Source organism: Halictus rubicundus, chromosome 2, assembly GCF_050948215.1.
Source record: "Halictus rubicundus isolate RS-2024b chromosome 2, iyHalRubi1_principal, whole genome shotgun sequence".
Taxonomy (NCBI): Eukaryota; Metazoa; Arthropoda; class Insecta; order Hymenoptera; family Halictidae; genus Halictus; species Halictus rubicundus.
The window spans coordinates 3,130,955-3,154,513 of NC_135150.1; the positions used below are offsets into that span (position 1 = coordinate 3,130,955).

At 33.6% G+C, this 23,559-nt stretch overlaps 1 protein-coding gene across 2 annotated transcripts in view; it reads right to left on the minus strand.

Moving 5' to 3' along the window:
- LOC143363809 (uncharacterized) overlaps positions 1-23,559 on the minus strand; it is a 54,805-nt gene that overhangs the window by 14,545 nt on the left and 16,701 nt on the right. Inside the window, exons 2-3 of one of the 2 annotated variants that reach the window (XR_013083919.1) lie at positions 5,292-5,454; positions 4,093-5,170 (exon numbers count right to left, since the gene is read on the minus strand). The exons of the other annotated variant lie outside the window; for it this stretch is intronic. The gene's annotated coding sequence lies outside the window, so the exon portion shown is untranslated. Of the gene's footprint in view, positions 1-4,092; positions 5,171-5,291; positions 5,455-23,559 lie in introns of those variants that run through there. 2 annotated transcript variants of the gene reach the window in all.

Genomic DNA, 23,559 nt, shown 5'->3' on the forward strand with positions numbered 1-23,559 from the left:
GATGTACATATTTGATTGTATAAAGCAACAATAATTACATACATGAAAGAAATGATTGAATCTCTCTTATTATTCAACCGTTCAAAGGTACGTAATCGCTTGATCTGTTAACCGAGTGTTGTTTCAATGCTAAACACTTGAGGTAAATGCAGATTACATGGAACAGCGCGTAATATGGAATAAAATTGCAAAAGAGAAATATTTTTTGTTAGAAAAATTCGTAATTTGAAATAAATAAAAGGTGAAATGTAGATAACGATAATAACGGTGATGCAAGATGCTTATTTTGCGAAAAATATGGCGCTTCAGACATATTACTCATGTGACTAGTGTAGGTGGTTACAACAAATTCGAAAAAATTTATTATTAATGCAGTTTAAACACAATAAAGTGAAAGACTTATTAGTTGAATTAAGAAGGAATTGGAAGATTCACAACAATTTTAATCATTTGAAAATAATATCAATGTTAATCGATGTAATATCGACGTCTTTTAATTATTTAATAATCAATAAGAATAGATAATAAAAATTGATAACATAAAGAATTTTAAGTTAACACGAGAAGTCTTTATGGACAAAATTTAGTTTCACGGTTATTTAATTTTACACAAAAAATCCTTTAGGGTTGTAAATTATGAGCCACCCCATATATCGCATTGTAAAAGTATCGGGCCATAACAGATTTTTGTAATCTATTTTAATAAATATTTATTGCGCCGTTGTAAGAAATTAATTACCCTTATACACTAATGGCAGCGTTATTAAGCATCGTCCATGCGCTAGTAATAGCACACTTAAATGAGAATTAATTGTCCATTAGACTTGCGGAACCTTCGACCATACTTTGTGGAACAGATTAAATTGGAACAGAATAGTACGTACACGAAGTTGGTCAAAGGAAAGTTTTAATTTGTATACGTCACGCATCATTTTTATACAGAACAATATGTAAGTAAACATAGTGTGTTTTCAATCGATTAAACCAATTTGCAATTTTAACTGTCTTTCATAGACAGCGTATTACAACAAAGTACTTTAACATTGTTTTAAATTGTTTTATAGCATTTATGATCTCTTTACGTTTTACTAAAAGAAATCCCCTCATTGTCTTAGCTTCATAAAAAGAAGGAGGTACAATCAGCCTTTGTGCACTAATTGTTCTTCGTTCATTTGTAAATTATATTTCGGTTCTAATTACAGAAACATTATAGAATAATTTTATTTGAAGTACATAGGTAGTTTCTAAAACTTAATTCATCGTAACAAAGTTTATTTTAGTGTAAGTTTTTTTTTATCTTGTAAAAAATAAATTATTCTTTTTCTAAATTCATAATTTGATTTTTTATTTTTAAAAATTTTATTTAATGTTTCCATTTAATGATATATGTAAGTATATACACATCCGATAATGATAATTTTTGTTATAAAACGAAAATTTACATTTATCAGATATTTAACCGTTGAAAGAAAGAAACGTTGCTTGCAAATGGAAATTGAATTTTTAATGAACAAGCGAGACTTCCAGTAAAAGTTTCCAAGGGAAATCACGTATTTAAATAATTTGCTTGTTCTAGTTGATATTACCTTTACGTATTCGTTTACTCTGCAAAGTAAGCTTCTGGTAATTAACGTGTCGGTCTGTAGTTGCAAGAGCACCGTTCGTTCGTCGTAAACAGGCATTAACTCTTGTATAATTTGCTTGCAGTTGTATCAAATGGAACCACCTTCCAATTACTTTAGAATAGGGAATAATTGGTTTGTTGGAACACATAACGTTCGATATTACTGTACACATCTCGCAATCTAGGATAACAAATTATTCCAGATAAATCGTAACACTTTAAAAATATTATAAACTTATTAAATTATACTCCAATAAGTACTTGTTAACGGAATACAATTTTTCATGGTTTCCTAAATCCTACATTGGCTGCAAAGTGCTGTTGTATCTCTCCTTTACACAATTTTACATCATTTTGCCTATATCTAGTATAGTGGTTCTAAAACTTGGTGCCCGGGCACCCTAGGGTACCGCAAGTACGCCGTAAGCCTTTACTAACTGTAAAAACAAAAACAAAATAATAATAGGAGTACCGTCAATTTTGTTTAATGATTTAAAGTTTGAGAACCACTGGTCTAGTATATCATTCTTGGAATGTAAATGAAAGAGAATTATTGAATAATTAATGATTAGGTCTTCGTGCGTAAGAGCTGTTGCGTTGCCAGCTCCAATTTCAGCCTGGGTTTACGCTACGATCGAATTAGATGATATCAGTTTTGAGGTCTCCCCCTTCGCGGAAGAAAAATATAAAATAAAAATAATTTTAATTAAAAACTTAAGAAGAAATTAATTATACAAAAATGTTTGGTACTTGAGTTAATTTGGTTAATTGTGTTAGCCCAGGGCTCCAAAATTAATGCTCCTGCGCTGCTTGACGTAGTATAGGCCCACTTATAGGGCCAAAGGGCCCATAATTCATGAGTCAGTTTCGAAAATGCAAGGGACTTGGCGTCGTCTCTCTTGGGGCGATTCCGCCAAGTGTTTACTTCGAAAACAACGCACCAGCTTGTAGCGCTGCATAATTATGAAAACCATTGACCTTGGTCAAGGCCAATGCCTCCACTATTTAAATACTTTTCGTGGAGGGAATTCTCTAGTTTACTTTCTTTCGATTCTTTTCCATTCAAAGTAGATCGTATCGAACACTCATAACCATAGTCGCCAGATCAAGACTTTTTCCCCCACTCTAATTTCCCCTCCTATTACGCTATTCCTCTATGCTCCCACCACGTCCGGGCCCGATCACGTGACCGGGCCCTTCCGTCTCTGTCGTGTCTGTGTCACAATGTCACGTGACTAACCCGGTACTGGCAGAGAGAAGGTAACTTTTTCCTCTCGATTCGTGCTCCCTTCCCTCATCCGGCAACTATGCTCATAGCAACAAAATTGCTCTTATTCGCATCTATAGCACAATACCTATGACTACTCTGTTTTGTTAAATTATATATATATTTTTTTGTTTAAGATATGTTTAATATATATGTTTAGGTATATTGTTATAAGTTAGTTATGATTATTGTCGTGATAAGGCATCGCGATAACCCTGAAGCCAGTTCGCATAATTGATTGTGTGAACACGCGTCACATCTTGAACACTAGAATTTTCACGACGCCGCGGTGACGTGGCAACAAGAACTATAATCAAAATTCTCACAAACCGAATGAAATAAATTATTTCAATGGTACAGATACATACATTATAAATGATAATATGGAATATTAAGTAAATTAAGTATTCATTTTTTATCAGTTTTATGCAAAGACAGTTTTATGACAGTCATTTGATAAACGCACCGATGCAATTGGAAAAATAATCGCGTTATAGAATGGTATAGAGTCGCTAGACCACGCAAAAATATTCTGTATGATTTTTTTCCAACTTTATATCGAACAGTGCTATAGCCTGGCCCAGTTGTTAGAATCACGCTGTGTAACACATCCATACGTAATGTACATAAATTACATATTTCTTAGCGCACGGAATTTTAATGATTTTTTTCACGTAACTAGATGGCATGTGCTCCCAATACCGTGAAGTATCGGAGTATGCGGTGTGTTCTCGTACAGACATGGTCATTATTTAAATATTGGAGCTGTACTGTACCGATATAGGTTGTTACATTTAATATTTATTTTCTAAAAAGTCAACAGACTTCACAGCCTCAACGATACTCATGTTTAAAGATACTATTTTTAAAAAAGAAAAGTGAGAAATGTAGTTTACATTCAAATTATTTTACTACTAGTCCGTGAATTTGTATACAAACTAGAGATTTTCAGCGTAAATTGCAAGAAACAGGAGCCAAATGAAAGTTTTTTTTCTTTAATAATTGTGATAAATTTAAATGATCGATATTCTTAAATTCTTTTAATCTTTCTACTACGTCAAATCTTATCTCTTCATTTTTGTTATAAACGCATGCATTTCACAGTTTAGTTTGTCATTTCGCAAAACTCGTGTTCCAGCAATCATTTATGCAATGTATTATTTCATAAAAAATTAATTCTAGCTGATATTTAACAATTTAGGAATATGGGTTTAAATAAGCTGTACTAGTAACTAAATAAATCAACCATCAAATATGCAACGAACCACTATCGATAAATTTATTAATGTACTCTGCCTTGTATTCACATCTATTACAAATTAACACGTTTTCATTACTATTTACACTCCCGTTCTAACAATAATTGTTTATATGTTTCCACATTTCATAATACAATAATAAATAATGGTAAATTGCACAGAAATCATATTTGAAGTGCAAGTAATGATGTATCTTGAATAATCCATTACGTGAACTAACACCAGTTTCTATTTTAAGCATGACATATCGTCTGACGTAAAACTCCAAAAGGAAACGAAAAGGATATGAATGTAGAAATTATTTATGGTTACTGCGGAATAAAAGATGTACTGGGACAACTGAACCATTCATGACTAACACAATCCTAACGTTTTACTTTACTATGATAATCTTAGTTCTTGCATACTAATGCAATTTCATAATCCTTTAAGCAGCTAACTAATGGATTGATCGGTGCACGGTTAACGAAGCAATGAAGAAAAGCAATTCACACTTAAACGAGGACGTTTTTCGCTGAAACCACCTCATCAGAATTAAATGAACTGGTAATAAGTAATTTCAACGAAACTGAATGCAACCAGTGTCGCCAGATCAGGGGAGGGAGCACGAATCGAGGGGAAAAATTACCCTCTCTCTGCCAGTACCAGAGTATGCACGGCAGAGATTGTGTGGGGAACAGCGCGGTAGAAGGGGAAGTTAGAGTGAGGGCACAAGTCTTGATCTGGCGACACTGAATGCAACATTTATTCGTCTTTTAGCCCCACAGAATTCTGCAGGAGACAAATTTTGATTTCATGTACACTATTCTTAAATAATATGTTATATCTTTCTGTCATATCTTTCGCGCGGAACGGAAAAAGGTCAGCCACTAAGAAGCACCAAATGTCAACAGAAGCGTATGCGAAGAAGGATTGGACACGGCCAGAATTGTCTGGAGACATCGAGGTTTTTTAGGAAAGAAAGAGAGAATCAGTAGAAGATGGCGAACGAAGCGGTCGTCCTCCCTCCACGGCTCAAGTCTGCGAAAAAGTTGAAGCAAGCACTTATTCATCGTGAACATGGACTGGTTAAAAAAAAATAAAAAAAAACAAGAAAATATAATGTATTCTACATAGAATTGTGATTAATACCGACACTTGCCTCGCATCGCTCGAATCCGGAACCAGAATTAACAAACTCCGACGACAGGTTACTACTGCATATTAATCTGTTCTCTCGCGTGTCCTTTATAGTCGTTCAATATTGGACAGACAGTTGGGCAGGTGTCTCGTGTCATCTACGTTATTCTCGAGATCTCTCACCCCTGAAGATTAAAATTCACTTGAACGATCGTTTCTTTGGCAGCATGAAAAGGATAGCATGACAGGGGACAACGATGAAAGGAACAATCACACCTTCGTCAATTACACTTATAACGAAATCTATTCCATGGAGTGCTTTGTTAAGAATAGCAGGAAAATTCAGAATTTCCAAACTTTTATGTAAAAACTAAATGTTTTAGTGGAATGACCAAGCTGTTAGCTTTAAATGTTTATTTATTAAGTGCACAAATGAATATGTTGTCCACACAGTTGATCACAGTTGTAATTTCCAAACATCAGTTTTATTAAAAAAAAAAGAGCAAAAAATAATTTTGTATTTTAGAAACTTCTATAAAAATTGTAGCTAATGTATTCGTTCCCCTATTTTACCTAAAATACATCTAAAAATATTTTTGAAGATAACTCGATATTTCACTTGATACATAAAGAATCGATTGATATCTCCAAAATTCGATGCCAACAGAATAAATAGACTCGTTCCTTGCTGGCAAAATTGTGTAAATGCATGCTCTGGTTCTTGTTTATACACATGAGATATATTTTAAGTTGAAAAATTGGGATGATTCACCTAACATCGCACAGCACTGTACTGTATCATTTTGTTAAATAATCGAAACGTAACGAAAAGTTTTGACCCGTGACAAGCACGAGGACAAATGAATAGGAGCAGGAATCCAATAAAATGAACGAGTCCCACAAAATACAGGAAAATTTACATTATTTTACAGGATGTCCCAAAAATGATGTACTTCTTTGAAAGGGGCGAAACCGCGGAGAACATTTTCGCAAAGGAAATAGTTATTTCAAATGACCTCGGGGATCACCCTTTTCAAGGAAGTACAACATTATTCGAACACCCTGTATATTTACATTAATTTTAAAGCTGAAATATTGATTACGAAAGAATAGTTTTTTATTTTGAACTAAAAGCAAGGAATAATATTTAATAGATTTTGTTCCACATCACGAGTCTGACTCGTTATTATATGGGAAAGAGCGAGTACAATTTAATGGAAAAAAAAAATAAATAAAAAAGCGTGTAATTATCGTTTTTAAAGCTTCAAAGCCGCAATGACTTTTGTACCAGGTCTAAGACTATTTTGAGGGTACGCTCTGCTGCTATGAATTCTTTTTTCTTCTTACAAGCAACATGGCCGCTAATTGGAACGTAGCTTACCTTTACGCTCATATTTACTTAACGCAAGTCTACGCTCTTCGAGTGTACACGGGGTACCAGATCGACAAGCGAATGTCTTCGATGTGCTACACTCGCGAATTCGCGAAGGTGAAATCAAATAACTCGCGTGACGTCCATCGAGCACGTGTCTCGCGTTCGTTGACCCTCACTGAGAGATAGTAAATCCTTCAATAAGTTCGTGTGATCTTTTTATATTACTTTTGCTTTTACGTAAAAATATTTAAAAACAGACTGTGACACAGTACGGTGGTTCGTATTCACTCTTGACGAAGATTTCTTTCAAAATTTTGTTTATGCCCCCCTCCCCTCAGGATTGTTCCAAATAATAAAAAACAATCAGTGCAAAGTTCAAGGTCGATCGGATAACGGGAAAACGTGCCCCCCGGCTCTTAAATATTAAAACAATTAATTAAATGGTCATAAAATCGTTTATCTCGAATACCTTCTAAATTATTGACTGTATCGACAACTATGTCTAACAAAACTTGTAGATCTGGACAGGATGGGTCTTTTACGATGTCCTATTACATTTTTCGTAAAACAAACTGTTTTTGAAATTTGAAAACTGAAGTGCATTTTTATTATCTTTTACCCATAAATATTAACGACAAATGTGAATTTTTTTTTAACTTGCGGAACTTACTTTTTTTTAACTGCATATTATTTTTATTATAAGTCAACAAAATTTTCAGGTTCCACTTTTCATCCCACGTTATTCGTGGGTGCTCAAACTTTGCACATATTTTTTTTTCTTATTTGAAAAATATTTTATTATTTGGGGGGGGGGGGGCATAAACAAAATTCAAAAGTCGAAAATAAGACTCACTCTAGTGACAAAATCTATAAATTCACGTTTTTATTGAAGAATTTAACACTGAATTTACCCAGCATTAAAAATGGCTGGTTGTGTTGCCTTCTTACGAAAATAATAATTTCATTGAGTTTATTTACATTTTGTGCGATTTTTATTATGCATTCATATTTTATAACGATAGTATTCTTATTAACACGGTAAATGTTGAAAGCAATTTTGACATGGGTAAGCAAAAGCTATCAGATAAATTAGTATTGATTAGTATAGATTAAATTCATTTATGGTAAAAACGGTGCAATTTGAAAAAATATAGTGATTAAGATAATTTAAGGGTATCGACGCATTATTTTCAGATTTTCGAAGTTATTAAAGAAGGAAAAAATTTTTTTACTTGAATCCAGTTTCTTGCAAATGATATAGACAATTTTTATTTTGCATAAAAATTCGCAGTCTAGTAAGAATGCAAGAATGACGGCTGTACGTACTCAACAAAGTTTGATCGTTTTCAGAAAACGTTTTCAAGATAAGATTTTGTAAAGACAAGTGTTTGCACAAAAAATGATTTAGTTTGCTAAAAATTTAATAATACAGAATAGATAGAATATAGAGTAGATAGAACGATCTTAAATAACATTGTTATAATAGTATTTTAACGCGGCTTACATAAGACAAACGCAACATCCGTCGCCATTATTGTGTTTTATAGAACTGTTACTCAATTCCTCATTATACAATGATTAACTGTTTAGTCTTGCACCATTTTGGCATTTAACGGTTCAAATAATGTATTATTCGCTCTAGGTGATTTGAATGATTTTCAGCTTGAAAAGGAAACTGCACGAGATCAAACGCATATGATTCAACAGTCTCAAATAATATAATGATTCCTCGTTTATTCTCGCAAGTAAAATTGCGTTTCGTTTCGTTACAGTGAATGCTTGTCCTCCTACAACGGGATGGTACGGTATCCGGTGTACACGAAAATGTACAACTTGCTTATTCTCGTTAAAATGACAGCTTAATCACTGAAGAATGTTTGGAGTCTAAAATATTTAAATTACACTTAATATGCCACTTCTGAACCGGTTAATAACTTTCTGTCAGTATTCGGGCAATTATCGAATTTAATTGGGTAAAAACTTGGTAGATTTATGAGAAAGTTGCATTATTATATTAGTGTTAAGTGATATTACGTGATACTTATTATTAAACTGCGGATCTTTATGCAAAATAATGAAATATCGAAATAATCCATGTGTATCTTTAATTATTTGAGTAAGTTAAACATAATACATTAATATTTTTAGAATCTTTTAAATTTACTGTTTTAAATTTTATCCATTTAATTCCATCATAAATAAAATCCGCAGTGTATTTATTATGCAACAGTAAGTAATAATATAATAATCTTATCGATATAGTAGGTGTTCCCATAAGTAATGCTATTCTTTCGCAGTTTTTGTATGGTGAAATATAAGAAATAAGAACCTGATCACAACCATTTGTGTGATAAATACATATCGCTCATTTGCTGCAGCAGTGACATAACCTGCGCATGACAATTTTAGGGGATTAAATGTTCTGAAATGTTATTATATTGAAACAACATCATATTGGTATAATAAAATGTAAAATTTGTATAGAGATACACTAATATGAAATTCACATGAAATTTTTGAATAATTAATATGTAAGTTAAATATGTTAGTGTTAAAGTTAAACAATTGGATCAAACGTGATAAAGCAATAGTGACACAACTGTTCTCACAATTTTGGATTCTTACTGATTTTGGATTCTCTGCATGTGTAAAAACGAAAATCAGTTTTTCTCGATCAATAACTAAGAAACTGCAAATTTTTGCAGACTCCCACTTTCTACAAACGATAGAATGATATATACAAGATTAATGGTTATGATTGTGTTGTATTTGAACATCCAAGAAACACGAAAGAAAAATATCATTATTTATGGGTTGACTATTTTCAAAAATTGTCAGTTGTAAAGATAAGATAATATTATTGGCATGCTAATAATATTTTCGATAAGATAATATTCTTGGCATGCTAATAATATTTTCGATAAGATAATATTCTTGGCATGCTAATAATCTCAATATGTGGTAGTTATTCGAAGATAATTCGGTAGAGTTACAAGCAATAAACAGGGTAAGGCGACATTGTTGAAAAAAGGACCGAAATAGCGTCGCGAACATCTCGGTTCGAAGTGATTTTAAAGAGCGTAAAACTAAAAGCTCCGAAGTCTTTGGTACACTTAACGTATTATAACATACATTTTATTGAGATACTAAATCCCCTTGAGTATGGCAACCGCGTTAAAAGTTGTGACGTCAGAGCATATTCGTATTTCGCAAGACATTCGACCTTCGCGCGCACGTGTCCTCCCTTGGACATTGAACTTTCGTTTGGTTGGATATACATATATCCCTTCAGATTTCGCTTCGATAAGGGAACGGGGAATTTCATCAGTTCTGCGGAAAGCTCGTTCGTTCGTTCTTACTGTAGCTGTGATTGAAAAATTATGGTGATTTTATGTGGGGCGCCTATGTTGAACCGGAGCGGTGATCGTAGAAGGTCAATTCGTCGTTAGCAACGGCGAGATTAAATGTATTGTGACCGTGGGTTGTGCTGGAATGTAAGGCGACGAAAAAGTATTTCAAACACACGCAAGTATTGTGCGGAATAATAATCGCATCTACGGGAGTCGTAAAATACATGAAAACTTAACACTAATTGAAAAACAGTAGCAATTCAATTCAAGGTCAATTTTTATACACTATTGAAAAATGTATAGTGCTGATAGAAGTTAAATATATTACCTAATTTTTATTTTGTTGTTATAGCATCTTTTTCTTGGAATAATGATATTGTGTCGAATTTAATTTGTTCTTAGTATAAAGCGGGCATTTCAAGAATACGATGTTCAAATTATGAATTACCGTATTCACAAAATCATTATATTTTACTTTATTATGCTGGTATAATTTTATTTTATTTGTGCTGGATCCAACTAGTTAACAAAACAATTCTCATGTATGCAAAAGTACCTTTTAGAAGTACCTACAAAATATTTTGACTTTAACTAAAAAAAAAAAAAATGGTACCATTTTGCATTTTTCAAATGACATTAAATAATTTCCTTTCCTTTTTCTTAAAAAAAATCACATAAAAATTCATAACAAGACGTGAAAAATATTAGTTACATATTTTCTATAAAAATATTTTGGATACTATAAATACAAAACTAAAGCTTATTTATGCATAAGAATTATTTAATGTTTGTATTTACAAATACAAAATAAAATTATTATACATTAATATTATTATTAATTAGTACATTTATAAAATTAGTAATATGCAAAATTAATAGCCGCCTATTTCAAGGAATCTTTTTAGTGAGATTTTCCAAGATGTACGTTATTTCAAATATTTATCTAATTTAAGTAATGTAAGTCAATCGTGCAAAAATTGAAGATGCATGACAATGTTTTTCCTCGTTCGATAACTTTAATAAGTCTAAAATGATATACTATTCTTAAATTCTTGTACTGTTTTTACAATTTACTAGTATATATTACTTAGTCATTTTTGTCATAAGTGCATAAAATTCGAAGACTATTTACCAACTTCTGTTTTTCATTCTATTCAAGCCATATGAAGTCTTGTGTATTTAAGAAATGTTGAAGCAACCTCCCGCTTTTCGTGCAACGAATTGCGATAGAAGGGAGGAAAATTCGCGCGATTGTATCGGAATGAAAAGGGAAACATGTACAAAATTAGCTCGAGTTATACTATTCACGAATTTGAAGAGGGTAAACTAACTTCTTAACATCAAATGCTTTATCCACTGTATTTCTTTCACGAACTGAAATCTTTCGTATGAACATCTTACTCACTTGCAAAAGTTAATGTTTTTGCATTAAAACAATAAATTTTTACACGAAAGCCTAGCTAGGCTGAATTCTTATCATTTTTATATGAAATATTAGTGTTTGAAAATCTATAAATGCAGCCCTCTTAGCAGTCCTGTAGATAATATTATTCATCACGCGTTTACAGAATATGGTTTTCGTACCGTGACTCTAATAATTTGAACACCCATTGTATATCGATAGGTGAGAAATCTCAGTTTACTTATTGGGTCATTCGATAAGTAATGCAAATTTCGTTTCATATTTTTGAAAGGAGGAAAATGCAAAGAAACAATTACAATCATCAGTCGTCAAAATACATTTGTTTTTGTAGTAGTTATAAAATAGTAATTATTGTATTGCTCAATAACGGTTCACAAGTGGCTTTATCATTTGTTGGTAATAATAATGTTCAAGTCACCTATGTCACGTATGATTCGACATTTTGAAATTGCTAGCTTAAACATGCATTATACAGGGTGGAGCATCTAAAACAGGTCACCCGAATAACTCGCTTGCTTTTGAAGATAGAAGAAAATGCATCGGACCAAAATCACTATGGTACCGAGGGGCTCATAATCTGATGTTACTAATTTTTCTGTAGCTGGAGGCGTCAAGGAGATATGAAGGTCAACTCTGTTTAGTAAATGGAACGGTATGGTTTCTTATTTACATTCGAATAGTTTATTTCAATACGAATATCTATTATGAAGGTCATTCAAAGTCACTCAAGGTCAACGAGCAATAGAAAGAATGTGTTTTAAATGCCCCACCCTAATTAGTAAAATACTTAAAATGATGGGAAATTCTTAGGATCAAGATTGAAAAAATATTCGGTGTGCGTACAGGTTTAAAGTGGCTTATATTTCAGCATAGCTGAGAAATAAATCTTGTAGGGTTTAGATTTCCAATTTTGTTGGATAATGAACATGGTAGAAAAGTACATTTACAGTATTAAAAACATTGTATTCTGAGCCGTGGATGTATGAACCGAACATACCGAGCAGAATCCACCCACCTAGCTACAGGGAACGTATTGTCTGTGCAGCTAGTATATCATACGAATATCGATCCGTGAGAACAGGCTCGTGGCTCTCTCAACAGAGTACAAATCTCCGCGCCCCAAAGTGACTGTCACGCGTAACAGCATGTCTGTTTCCCTGAATCTTCCGATGTAGTATGTTGTACAAATACGGCGGAATTTAATCTCATTCGTCCGTTGTGTGAGTCAGATCAATTAGGGCTAATCGTGTTGAGAAATTACAGATATCGAAAGAGTCGTGGCATGCCTTGTATAAAGTTAACTACCTTTTACTGGATAGTGATTAAGACGATTGAACCCCGTGCTATTTAATGAAGAGAAACTTTCATTTAACAACGCCGGTAATCCCGTTTATTTAAATAAGTTCGTTACAAGACTCGGACAAATTATTGCGAACGCGTACTAATCGTAAAGAGTCAATTGTCCGGAATAGTTCGCAAGTGGAATAAATCATTCACATTCTCATTAACTTCATTTAAAGTTAGAAAAATTAGGACAGAATACGGTTACGACACCGAGCAAGTAGATGAGAGGCGTCTGTGCGTGTGAACTTTTAAATTAGTTTTCCTCTTTTTAGTTGAACTGCTAGAGTTTGCAGAGTTTTAGATTCGTTAAATAATGTTGTAGTTTTATATTTCTAAGGCGATAACCGTATGCCGATGTTTTTATCATTCTAGTGACATTCTAGAATTTGTTTAATATTCTACTACTGTGTAAGTAATAGTAGAATTTGTTTAACACTAAGTTTACGGAGCACTAGAAATGACTATAGTACATTACTTTATAAAAATAACATGAATATCAAAATTTGTAGCCATTTTTTAAATAATATATACCCAAAGAAATCAATTTGTTAAATAATTCCTATGGATGCATCTTTACAATCTTAATATTCATAAATTAAATCCTGTAAATCTAGTGTTAATATTCACTGTCGTTAATGAAATTCAGAATACTATTCATTGTGACTATGTTTTTTCTTATCGTACCTCTTAAAAATGTGAAAGCGCGTTACTTACTTATCGGATCACCTTGTAACTGAACATGCGATTTTCCGCCTTTCCCCTTAGAAACAAGTAGAAAACGAAATATTGCAGAATTGGTTACAAACTAAACTGTTCTCATATTGACACCTAAACAGATTCAAATTGATTTAAAATCGTAGAAAGTATCACAAATGTAATTAACGAACTCCAAGTGTCCAGTTAACGGTTAATTTACTAGCAATCAGTGAATGACGAAAGTACAACAGGTTACTACGATATTAAATTGTGAAACAATATAAAATGCTGCATGCGGAAGTAAGCGATCAAGCCAGCTCGACCTCAACAACCCATTTTAATCTGATGATTAAGCGAGTCGTTATCAGAATATCCTACTCCATTGAAAAAAAAAGAAAAAGAGAAAAAAGCATTAATCACACGCGTAACGGTTTCCACATAATCAACAATATGCTCATTCATAGTAATCGGCACAGGAAATCGATAGCGTTTCAGTAATAGAATTTCTTAATGTTTCCGCTAGTTCCGGAAACAGACTTATCTATCAAGCTGAGAAACGGCTGATAACCCGGGCGGACGTTGGATAAAGGCGAACTGGAACTTCTAGCACGGATGATGACGATGGAAGGATGAAACCCAAGGGTACCGGGATAAGTTCATAATTTCATAAAGTGTCGTTAAGCAACAGCCTCTCCAGAAATAGATCGCAGTGTCCTGAATGCCAATGGCGTCATTAAAACTAGATCGTGCACTTTCTTGCGACCACTGACCGAGATTCGTGTTCCGACATATCACCGCGCGGCTTCTGTAATTCGAGTGTCTTCTCGTAATCCGCGGGTTTTTAAACCGACTTCAGGTGTCCCCGGCTCTTCGTGTCCTCGAGCCGGGTATCTCGAGTATCGACAAGTATCTCACGTGTCTCACGTAACACGAGTATCGTCGTCTCTCTCTCTCTCTCTCTCTCTCTCTCTCTCTCTCTCTCTCTCTCTCTCTCTCTCTCACCCTGCTCTTTGTAGGGTTCGCTCTGCTCGATACTACATACTACATGCAATGATGCCCGTTCAAGTAGTCCAGACAGCATTTACTACCTAGCACAGCCGCGGAGTCCGGAGCAACACGCTCCGCATTCGCGTCGCGTATGTATATTCGAGTACGCGTAAATACATTCATGCGAACACGCCAGCCCTGCCGCCTTGACATCTTTTTCTTCCTTTAATTTAATTCGCGACCGGGCCGCAGCTCCGCAGGCCAACGATATCGTATCAAGCACGACCTGTTGAGTGGCACTCTCCTTTAATCACCTAACGACGGCATAGCAATTTGCTCGTTCTATCGCGTTCGGCTATTTCCTTTGCAAGAGCGTTAGATGTGGAAAAATGATGCGTCTACCTGACGATAGACTGCGAATTTTCATGCGAAATAAACATTTTGATTGCAAAGAGGAGCTCAAGAAAACACTTCTTTCCTTCTTCTCTCGTTTTGATAAATTGATATTCTCAAAATTTTTTTTAATCTTTCTACCGCGTTAGCCCTTGCTGTCACCTATGAGGCACCACTAAAAATTGTTATATTGCAATTCGACACAGTTCCTACATTATTAAATATCTTTGCGTTTATTAAATGCTAAATATTCAAATGTGGTATGAATGGATTTGCCTATCTCACTCGCAACCCATTAAATACGGAAAATTAAAACGTCTTCAATATAGCTTTGGGTACAAAGGGTGACATTTCATTCGCCTATTTTTATCACAAATGCATAAAATCTGCACTCTAGTAATCAGGTAAACCGGATATTTTTTAAGCATTTTTGGAATTTTGCTTCACCTCTATGTTAATACTCGGCTACCCAGGTATTTACTTTCAATTTATCTTTAAAATCTTTGTTTGTTTTTGTTGGTAGGTAGCAAAGTTGCTACAGGTTTCTAGTATATTCGACAATTTTGATGCACGTTTGGGACGTAACAATTAGTTAAGGTCAAAAGTTAACCATACATACAGTTTTGTCTGTTGAGGTTTTCGGGTGTAAGCCGTGTCCTAAAGAAAGAAATTTCCCAACGTTTCGCAAGCATTGCAGCTAGCTTCATCAGGGGGTCAGAAGACACACTGATACTAATTGTCTTCTGACCCCCTGATGAAGCTAGCTGCAATGCTTGAGAAACGTTGGGAAATTTCTTTCTTTAGGACACGGCTTACACCCGAAAGCCTCAACAGACAAAACTGTACGATGCCGGGCCGTGAAAGTCTCAAATCTCTGGTTAACCATACATGTATCACAATAATTGTCAGCTAGGAAGCCACTTTAAAACCACGGTTTTATAGGAAAAGATGCGAACGAAACAGTGATATAAATATAGGGTGTCTCAAAAATGTTGTTTCCTTGAAAGAGGCGATTCCCGGGGTCATTTGAAGTAACTTTTTCCGTCACGAAAATGTTCTCCGCGGCTTCGCTGAGGACTTATTAACGAAAAACACGGGCCAATCAGACGCCGGTGACGGAATCCTTCGGCTTTTGTCGCGCCCTGATTGGTCCGTGTTTTTTCGTTAATAACTCCTTAACGAAGCCGCGGAGAACATTTCAGCAGAGGAAAAAGTTACTTCAAATCACCTCGGGAATCACCCGTTTCAAGGATGTGCAACATTTGTGGGACACCCTGTATAGGTTACACTGCGATTTTTATGTAGTTTATATTATATTAATGTATAACAGATGCAGTAGAGTTAAGTAAAGTATACAAAAATCATCATGGCAGTACCTAATAAGTTTCTGTTTAATGTTGTAAATTGAACAGAAAAGTTGAACTGTATAAATGAATAATGACAAAAAAGTAATGCTAAACGATACCTTATATTATGGAAGACAACTGTTATAATATGTACACAATACATTATATAAATGAAGAAACAGATTAAAATGATTAAAAAATATGACCTATACAAATCATGTTAACACGTAAGTAATACTAACTTTACAGTACAAATTAATACCTATTTTTCAAGAGTATATTTCGGAGTAATGTATTAAGTAATTTACGTTCCCCTAACAAGGGTAATAAATTACTTGTCATGACTAATCTAATCGCGTTGGAAGGCTTGTTTTTAAATGACTCGTTATAAGACTGATCGATTATTAATTTTCTTCTATAATTCGAACGACCTTGTGTAAAAAGTAATACCATAAATAATGAGACCTATAATTCTTTATAATTTGAATATAATTTGAAGACATTCAAGAAGAAAATGTATCCGAGTATCATAAAACTGGATTTACGTCAGTAATTTGTACTCTGTTGCATTATTTCAAGTCGAAGCAGATTATATAGCGCGACCATCTTGATTACAGTGCGTTGACGGAAAATACAATTCAGATCGATATCGTGCTGCCAATTTAGTAATCAAGGAGCTTCATTACCTAAAATGGTCGATTAAGACTGGATAAATTGTATATTTTTCTCACACTGGTATTATTAAACTTGCGAAGTTCTGTGTGCAATAGTACATACACAAAATGTAATAGCAGTTTGATAAGAAATCACGGTTTGTAAAACTTATTTTCGCTTTTACTGAAACGAACATATATTTTATAATTTAAATAGGTGTGTAAGTTTGGATACGTATATTAAGAAAACTGCTAACATTATTGCGATACATTAAATCAAGGAAGCCTCGTGATACAACAGCTACTGTTTATTTAAGAACAGGTTAATATTTACTTAACCTACCAAAGCTTTGAATAATGAGTTCTAATTCCGTAATTACTAATTAGCATTGGAGAAGCTAAAAATTTAACTAAATATTTATTATATAAATAATAAATATAATATTGTAATAATAATATTACATAGATATTATATAATAATTCCTAATTTGTAACAACTATTATGATTAAGTAGAAAATTTAGAAAAGTGTAAAAAAGAGATTCCACACAAGTTTGAAATAAGAAATACGTATTAATTATTATTTAAATCTATCTTTTCAATAATAATAATTCATCTCGAATGCTTTTGCCGTTTATTCATCTTTGTGTTATATCTTATTAGCATGCTGTATTATTCTTTTTTTACGAAAAAACCAGATATTAGCATACACAAAATATCGTTGATCTTGAAATGACGTTAGAATGACCTCAGGGTAGAAGTTCTTTCTTCATTATCATATGCACCGCTCTCGAACCGTATAATTTCCCCTTGGTTATTTTTTCTTGGATTCAGCAGTAGTGGAAATAATTTAGTAGATCGTAGGTTCCAACTTGAGTGCTGTCCACGTTGCGTCGCTAGTAGGCAGTTAGGGGATCTGACAATGAGTGGCGTTAAAATGTCAATTTTTCGTTATTTTATATCCTTCATTTTCAGAACGACATCGTTCTTATATAATGGACTACATCTAAAAATGTTAATAATGGAGATATTTTATTCAGGACGATTTCTAAATAAAAAAGATGTTGAAAATGGGGCTGTGAACCAGAACAAAAAAATTGGAAATGTATGATTGAAATGCTCCATAAAAGTAATTAATAATTTTCTTATAAATAATATCGTAAACATTATTCTTTGTAAAACTGTGTATCAGTCTGTCAGTTGCTTGTAAATACCTTGCATCTTAAAGGCTCGTTTTATTATTATTATTTTACACAGAATGTTTACGCTATTATTTATAAGAAAATTATTAATTACTTTTATGGAGCATTTCGACCATACGTTTCTAATTTTATTTCTGATTCACAGCCCCAGTCTTCAACATCTTTTTTATTTGGAAATCCTCCTGAATAAAATATTTCTATTATTAACATTTTTAGATATAGTCTATTATATATGAACGATGTAGTTTTGAAAATGGAGAATATAAACTACTTGAAATTGAAATTTCAACGCCACTCATTGTCAGACCCCCTAACTGCCCACTATAGTGTCTCCACCATTTATTTTCGTTACATTTAAACCACCAAACCTATTCTCTTTTCTCAATTTCTATCTTTAAAGTTTCTATGTAATTTTTGGTAGAATTGTGGTATTATCTTCTGGCGAGTCCATAAAACGAAACTGAAAAATTTACGAACAACCTATATCTAGTAACTATGATGGTATTATGCGTTATTCTGGTTTGTTTATTGTTCTACACTGATTCAAACATTTTCACCACTTTCTTGGTGATGCTGGGATGCGAATTCTTACGAATAACAAGAATTCCACGAAACATATTTTCATCACGAGTCCTACATCCATATCAGAGAAAAGAATTTGATTTTAGTCAAAGTGTTTTATCGAACGGATTAAAATAATTCCCTTTTGTTATTCAAAGGAAGAAATCGCAAATGTGTACTCAGCAATTTCGTAGAACGAAGAAGAAACCTTGGATTTCATCGACCGAAGAACCTCAGGACACTTTTAAACTGATTCCTCATCGTTTGAGACGACTATGTATGTATGTCGCTCGTATTTATCGAACCGTTTCTAAAGGGGCGTTCACATTGACAATGATGTTATTACGAAATCAAAGAGAATGCCATTCTTTCCATCTTGCCTTCGAACTATATCTATAATTTGTGTGAATGTAAAGATTTTTGTAAAATTTAATAGTTACATTATGGAATTGAGCGTCCGTTCATTGTGAAATTTATATTAACTTTTAATTTTAAAGTTACTAAATATATACTGATATCAATCATATTGTTATTTTATCAGATTGGAAATTTTTGAAAATTGAATGTGGAGTTTTCGTAATTACATATTAGAAAGAATTAATACTAATTAAATGTCTAGACTAGCTTATCAACAATGGTAGTTTTAGTTTTTTTTTCTTATAAAATATATATGTATTAGTTTGATCATAGAGGTTATATTTAAACAATTTAATATTAATATCGTTTAGTATCTGAAGTATAAATTTTATAAAAGAATATCTGGTCATCCGGCAAATAACATTGTTGTTTACCCTAGTTTAAGTAAATAAAAATAACGAGTTTATCATAAAATAAGTCAAGAAACGAATTATAAGTAGAGTAAGCTTTATGAAAAAAATTTGCCATATATTGAAATATGTTTGAAAATAATTAAATAAAGGACAACAAAACTATTAGAAATTGCAAGAAAAACAAACTAAAAATTAACTTACTGAAAATTAAGTAAGCACCACACATTTCGAATAGAATGTGAATAGACCAGATATCATGTCTTTACATATGTATACTTGATACATCACGATAGATAAAAACAAACTATGAGTATACTTTATTAAACCAATTGGAAGGTAAAAATAAACTAGGAGCAAGCTTTATCACATGACTATATATCTTTACAATAAAAAAAAAAAACTAATAAAAACTTAGTTTACCGATAAGATCAATTACTGTAAGCTTTGATACACCCGTGATATTTATACTTTTACAAGAGTCTCGCATTAGCCTGCAAACAGGGTTAATTGTAAAGTGTTCTAGTAATATAATATGTAACTTAGTTGTGATGTAAAAACTAGGAAATTGACTAATTGAATCTCTGGAAAAATTCTTGAGCGAGTCGACTAACCTCGATGGAGTAAATTATTGAAATAAGACATTAATTACTATAATATAAACTCTAAAAGAATCGTACGTCATGTATCAACAGTTCTAGTAGAAAACGAGATAAAAATATATAATATTATAGTAATCTTCGTATTTTATTGTTTCCTGAAAGTTCTGAAAATATGTAAAGCATATCATAAACCATATTGCGTGACACAATATATTTTGTCCATTGATGCCAACGGGTTAAATAACATACGAATAAGTATCTAGAATTCATGTTTTCTATCATAAAAATATACGTAATATATTATCATACTATATTGTATTATCTGTAGTAAGCAATGTCTATGTTTGTATTTAAAAAAGAACAAAAAAGTCTTTTCTATCCAACATTTCTATTGAAATTATAAATTATTACTGTTACGATTTGCGTACCACCTATACAATAAATTTATAAATTATATGATGAATAGACAGCGGATCCTTAAGGAAAATAAAAATTTTCTACCCAATTTGCAACAAACTGGATTGAAATAGAAATATATTTTCTTTCTGAATATGTTCAGTAGGTCGAAAATAATATAACAGTATTTTTAAATTCCTGTAATGTTTTCACTGTGTCGAATTACACCCTACTTATTTTTGTCATAAATGCGTAAAATCCGCTTTCTAATGATGAATTATATTGTTAAATAAAACTAGCACTCAAAAATTTCGCTCCTCCATTTATTTTATGCAAACCATTTTAATAAACGTTCCAAAAGGAAGATTCCATGGAGTTTTTATAGTACAGATTCTAAAATATCAGTCCAATGAGAGCACTTCTTGAAGAACAGTCGAAACGTGATAATTCTTTTCATAAATATTTCAGAGGAACGGATTTCCTGAACACATTTCAGGAATTTCAGAAGACATACAGCAGTTCACACAGAATATTAAAAGAAAAAAAAACAGAAGATAACTGTAGATTTCGAGGCCTGACTAAAATCATTGCTTCTATCTCCGTTAACAACACCTACACTTTTTTCGATGACCGATGTAGGGGACAAAGAGAAAACAGCGGTACGGTAGAGAAGGAAAAACCGATTAGAAGTATATTGTAGGAAAAAAATATATAAAATATATATATATATATATATATATATATATATATATAGAGAGAGAGAGAGAGAGAGAGAGAGAGAGAGAGAGAGAGAGAGAGAGAGAGAGAGAGAGAGATGTTAAAGGAGGACAGGAGTGAGGTAATAAGAAAGGAAGAATTTGAAGAGGCTCGGATAAACGGAAAGAGAATATACGATAGGAGGGACAAGGGAGGGATACAGAGATCCAGATGAAGAGAGAGATAGAGACAAGTTTTTGTCGTCTTTTACTTTTTATCCCTCCATCTCTCTCCCTTTCCGCGGTGGAAACGTGGGCGTGGACGTAGGCGAGGTAAGGTACGTAGGCCTTCAGGGCCGACGTGCATCGACCGATCCAACTGGATGCTTCGTGAATCGCGTCCGACCTCGTGATTCTCGGCTATCTTTGATAGACACGTCGATACACGATTTTTCATGTCGGCACGGTCAAATTCTGGTGCAACTTCGCCTGAAAAAAAAAACAAAACAGGGCCCGTTTCTTTGCCGAACTGAAGCCGGTGCGGCTACAGTCTCTGGATCGCGAAACTGGTTCTTTGGCAAGAAACACCGCGCGAGGTTTACCAATAAGCGATCTACTATTTCTTACTGTGTTTGCTATCGTTGGCGAGAAACGCTGTTCATACCGACTGAAAATATTTCGTAGTAAATCATTTGCATCTTGGACGCAAAAAAGTGAATTGGCACTAACGCTGAAAAAGGTAGAACGAAAGAGCTGGTGGCGTTTAGCTAAGGTATCACTGTCACTAGACTAGAGGTTGAAAAAGAATATATTTCTCCCTCTAACAATTCTAATAAGTTGAAAGTGGAGGCAACAGTATTAATTCTACTGACGTTTTCACCGTTTCATGTTTCACCTACTGATTTTTGCCGTATTTAAACGCAGAGAACCCACGGTTCAATAATCACAGTTTTATTCGGAATGGAAGAAAAAAAAAGAGATCTTGAGGTCATCTCCAGGTCATCGACATATTTTGAGTAATTTCTGTTTCTTCATTTGAACACCGCAAAACTTTAAAATTACTATTTATTACAATATGTAAAGTAACTAATACTCAATATAAAAGACATCCTAACAGTTTCCAGTTGACAATATACAGTATCCTTTGCTCAATAATGAAATCAAAAAAATCAATACATACTTTAAATATTATTTAACATTAAGTATGATTTAGATAATAATATTAATAATATTAATGATATAAGTAACATTAATAAATTAATATATTAATATACATTAATATATTGGAGTTAATCTGGATGTCAAATCTGGTTTTACAACTGATTGTATGTTACAATTAATTATCGTAAAATGTAAATTAAGTGTATAGGTATTTAACGCTAATGTTATCAAAAAGCAGATTATAATTTAATGAACAGTCTCTCCATCAATAACAACAAAAAGCTTTTAATCAAATCGTTTCACCTACATATTACTAAATATTACTTGTGACACAAATTAACGCTTCGTTGTTCGTTCATTTGCGGCAGAGCTTCAATATGTCAACGTATAAAGCACCTGCGACCCACGAAAAATGCACCTTCCTTTCGGAGCATATAAAAAATTAATTGACAATCGAACGGAACGGTAGAGCGAACGTGTGGAGAAAAAGAAAATCGTTTGTCACCTGTATCTCGGTTGCGGGCGAAAAAGGAAAGAAAAAAAAGGAGGGTTGGGGAGGATTTATTGGGAACGCGGTTTAATCTGCGGGAATATTTAGTGTGGAGTAAAATACGGGTCAGGATAGACGTAATTTTGCCGCATCGCCACGGAAACAATTCCGTCGTTCGGTCGAGAAGAACGAGTCCGCCGGCAAAACATTCAACGAGCTTTGATTTTAATTTCCTACACTCCCCCATCGCGTCGCGTCGCGTCGCGTCGCGTCGCGTCACGTCGGTGGCCTGCGGATTTCGAATTCCCGTCGGCATGGCACGATCGATGGACGCTCGTGTCGTCACATGAGAACCCTCCTTTAATACCTCTCCCTCTCATTAAAGCCGTCCGCTCATCGCGAACGCGGAGTGTAGCATCCTAATGCTATTTACACAAGTGCTCCGCCGGAGCGAAAGGGCGTTTGAAACAGTACCACGGCATCGCGACCATGTACCACCGTGTGCCACAATAAAATATCCATTTGCTGTACCTCGTGTCTAACCGCCGTGAAATGCAAACATCTCTTCGATCGGTTCGATTTCACTCGTATTCTTTTGCCGTGCTACCGAACCGACTCGACCCGGCGCGGCACACAGTGGACCAGAATCGCAAAAAGTTGGACAAAATTCATGTCTCTGTTAATTATACATTGTTAATTACGAACAGAACGGTTTTAGGGTTTTCTAGGGTCATAGAATCTAATCCTGGTATTACTCATTTGTTAGAATGATGATGATACTTTAATTTAAGAAATTGAAACTTTGCTAGTTGATTTAGAAGGTGATTTCAAGCAATTAATGTCTTACGTA